Consider the following 4,668-nt stretch of genomic DNA (forward strand, 5'->3'; position numbering starts at 1 on the left):
ACCCAACTATTTGCCTAGCATTTTTTGTTTCTTCTTGGAGGGGCACTTGGACTTGCAACCCTCAATTGCCTTTTCTTTTCTTTGGCTTTTTCCTTTTCTCTCTATCTACTTCTTCCCTTATGTCTTCCAAGGTCCCAGATTAAACTTTTGGGAACCTTTGCTTCTCTACCTGAACTACTTGTCTGCCAAGATTAAGCTGTTTGGACAGACCTCTTTCTCTATTCTACAACTCAAAATTGAAACATGGCATGATCCAGATTAGACTGTTGAATCATCCACAAAATTTGAAATAAGGTCCTCAATACTTGAAACACTTTACCCAGCTCTTGCTTTCTAGGAAATATGGGATCTTTGGGATACCAGAGCAGAGCATATTTGGCTTTTCTCTTGCCAATCATGAAATATGAAACCTATTACTATAGGTATCCAACAACAGGCTTGGAGGCTTTCTTCTTTGACCTTGCCATTCTTATCTAGGCTTTAAATACTTGACTGTGTTTTCTTTTAAATCACTGACTGTTCCTTCAACAGTAACACAAAAACTTGAGAAATACCTGAAACCCTTTGGCTGAAACTTCACACTGCTGGAGAAGCTTTACTGCTGCTGCAACAAGAGTCTTTCCTTCAGCTTCCTTGACACTTTTAAAGAGCCTGAACCAGCTCTATCACCATCAAGGAGCCTGGACTAGCTCTGATCCCACTGTTGGGTATTTTTGAATGGAGAAAATACCAAAACCAAACAAAATAAACATCACAGAGCCAATGCTCTGTTTCATTTGTTCCAGGATCTTTACACAGGGAAGCTTTTAAAACCAAAATAACTCATAAGACAGCATTTCACAGTCACAAAGACATTTCTATTAATTTAGAACAAAACACTGATACATATTTCTTCCTCTGTCCAAAGAGGGATTCACTAAACAACGCTCTGTGCTCTTACAGATTTTCCACTGCTGTGGAAATTACATAATCAGTTTTACATTGAGGGGCCAAAGCAACATTACAGCCCCTATTCCTGATGTCTCACACTGCTGTGCGTTTACAAAGGAAAAATCGCACTACTGTGCGCTGCCTCAGCCACAATACACATTACATAAAAAAAACTTTGCTGGAACTCTGCGCAGCCACCACACCATTACATTACCACAATACACTGCGCACATACATAACACTACCACAATACATTTCCAACAAACATAGTGCGCAGGCACCACTACAAAACTCCACCAAAAACTACAGCGCGTATGCACAATGCATAAAACTAATATACATAGACCTTTTTTTTAACATATATAAACATATATATAAAAAACATATATAAAACTATACGCCCATACCCATATTAAAGGGCCTCCAACAAAACACTACGTAAAAACATATATAAAACAATATATGATAATGTGCCCATAACCATTTAAAGGCATCCACCAAAAAACTACGACCAACCATTAAAAACCATTAATTCTTCCATTCTCGGCGGTCAACAAAAAAAACTTCCACACCACGCAAAATCTGATTTGACGTAGGCCGGTGCCACGTGTCGCCACCACAGCGCATCGGGCCCAGTCGATAAAGTCCGCGCAGCTTCGCGGCGATCTGAGCCTCCAAACTCGATCTGACGGAATTCGCACACCACTCTCGCCCAAACAAAACGAACTTTAACCTCCGGGGAACAGCGGATTTGGCTGCTGTACAAGGGACGCGTGGCGCGTCCTGATTGTGTCGGGTCCCCCTTCACGGATACCGCCTTCTGCGAATGGTGGTGCGGGGAGACCGGGCCGGTTTTCCAAAAAAAACTCCGCGCTGTTGAAATTACAATTTAACAACACATGTTGGATATCACAAGATTGTGCCAGTGAGTGTGTCGGGTATCAAAACAGCTGCAGGCTGGTAAAGGTGCAGAAGTTGGGTGAAGATGCATAGGATTTAATAGAAAAAATATAACGTACAAATTGTGCAGTTAACCGCCCAGGCCGGCATCGGTACTGAGCATCCAGGCAGCCCAAACTTAGTAGATTTTATTGTTACATTTGATTAGAGCACAAGTATCATGGCTGCAACATTTTCATCCTTAGTGAAGGCCGATTGACAGGAATGGTCGGGAATTGCGTTGGAGTCGATTATTTATTAATATAGTTATTATTTAATAATATTTGTTTTTAATATATTAATAAATTAATATTATAATTTAAATATTATTGTTTAAATATCACTCTTATTGAAATTATGTCTTTACATTGTTTTTTATTTAAGTTTTGGTCATTTTGTACTTTAATCTTTTGCCATTGTCTGCCTCTTCATTTTGGAGTGATGATGAACCACACTTGTTGGTTTGAAACTCATTGGCGAAATTTTTTTCTTATGTGATTTCTACCGAAAGACTTTGCTTAATTCATTATGGATCATAGAAGCCTGAATACAGAGACCATCTAATTTGAAAAAGTATTTTTAAGAAAAAATGTAATTTTTTGTTGTTTAAAATATATTTTCGAATTCATAAATGGATTCAACATTCTAAAAAACCTTTGGGGCATTTAAAATCTACAAATTAAACAACTTAAACTCAAGTTTTTAAAAATCTCTTGTTAGATTTTCATTAAAATTATGTTGAGAAAAACATCATTTCGTATATAAATTAGACTATGCCTTTTAAAAATAGTTGTTTTTAAATGTAATGTTATCAACGAAACATTGCTTCTAGGTGTGAACTTAGATGTAGCCTTATATCTTCCCAAATTAATCATAATTGGGGTCTCAAACACTTTGCTCTAGGTTACATCTTAAAATCCAGGGAGGAGGAGTGGCATTCAAAAAGTAGAGCAATTTGGTTAAAAAATGGATATGAGAATACAAAGTTTTTCCAGCCTTTGCAAAGGGATGAAAGTTCATGAATATCATTTGGAGTTTAAGGATGATTAAGGTTCTATGATGTCCTCCTTCAATGGTTTGGTAAATCCATAAAAATGGTTTTTTCAAGATCTATATATAGCCCCTTAGGTATCTTTAATTGTTGAAGTCATCCAAATTGCTCATTTTTTCTTGAGAATGGTTGACAAGGAGGAGTGGAGGGATTTAATGGAGGAGCTTTATATGTAGGAGCTTAAAATGGTGTTTCACAATTTTCAAAAAGACAAATCCCTAGGTTGGATGATTGGGGTGTTGAATTCTTCCTTGTACTCTTTGAAATTCTCGGTCAAGAACTGGTCGTTGTTATTGAGGAATCAAGGAAGGAGGGCCGAATATATCCTACCTTAAACTCTACTTTTATAGTTGTCATCCCCAAATACGGTCACCCTCTCTCTTTCTATGATTTCTGGCCTATCTCCCTCTATAATTTTATATACAAATTTATTGCAAAGATAATCCTTGTTAGACTTAATCCCATTCTCTCCAAATACATTTCCCCTTAACTATTCACTTTCCTTGAAGGTAGAAAAATTCATGAGACCATTTGTCTAACTTAGCTGAAAGGGGTTATAATTAAAATCAATTTATCTAGAGCCTATGATCGAGTAAATTGGATTTATATAAGGATTTTGCTTACTCATCTTGGATTTTTCCTTGACTTCATAAACTAGGTTATGTCATGTATTCAATATGTTTCTTTTGTTGTGTTGATTAATGGTTCAAAGTCCCCTTTTTTCAATGCATAAAGAGGCTTGTGCCAAGGATACCCCTTATCTCCTCTTCCTTTTTTACTGGTGATGGAGGGGTTTTCCATGGTGTGCTTATTACTCGAAGCCTAGCTATTACTCATTTGTTAATTGTGGATGATATCCTTATATTCTATGGTGGTGATGTCAGGGATGCATTGTCGTTGGTCGATTTACTATATTTATTTAGGCGAGCCACAAGAATGTCTATAAACGTTTAAAAATCCTCAATCTCTCATCACAATCTTTCTGAGATGGAGAATTGTCACATTTCCCAACTTCTTCCATATGCCTCCGAACCTATGGAGCAGGGCTTAAAATACTTAGGTTTTCAATTGAAACCTAATGGTTATTGTAAAGAAGATTGCGCCTCATTGGTTGCTAAAGTGGATAAATAGTTCAATCATTGGATTCACTGATGGATTCCCCATGTGGGTCATCTGGTTCTCATAAAATTGGTGTTGGAGGCCATACTCGTTTATTAGGCCTCCCTAATGTATTTTGGAAAAAAGTAAGATTTTTTTCTCCTTATTTCTTTGGTATAGGAAAAATGAAAAAGCGATCTTGCCATGGGTCAGATGGGACTACATTGCTAGGCCAACAACTCTGGGTGGTTGGGGTTTAAAGAATTTATTTCACTTCTCTAAAGATCTAGCTACAAAGTGTGGTTGGCGATTGATCTCTTCAAATATTCTTTTAATCTATAAACTGATGGGGATATTCCATTGGATAGTTTGTCACAATAGATTTGATAAAAAATATATTTAAAATATGAAATTCTACATTACGACAATTTTATTAGATTTTTGGATCTGTATATTTATTATTAATAGTTCATGCATGAGCATTAAAATTATGCAAAAAATAAAGAATAGAAAAATAAAATCTCACACACACACATTTGACACAAGATATGCTCTTGGAAACCCTTTTGGGAGAAAAACCCATCTAAAAGGTGAGGCCGCTCCACTCTTTTTCTCTAAATGGAAATATGGCTCCAATTACAAAGAAGTAT

This window comes from Pinus tabuliformis, chromosome 2_2 (assembly GCF_031772625.1).
Source record: "Pinus tabuliformis cultivar Carrire ecotype Pingquan chromosome 2_2, CPIR1, whole genome shotgun sequence".
In the NCBI taxonomy this organism is placed as follows: domain Eukaryota; kingdom Viridiplantae; phylum Streptophyta; class Pinopsida; order Pinales; family Pinaceae; genus Pinus; species Pinus tabuliformis.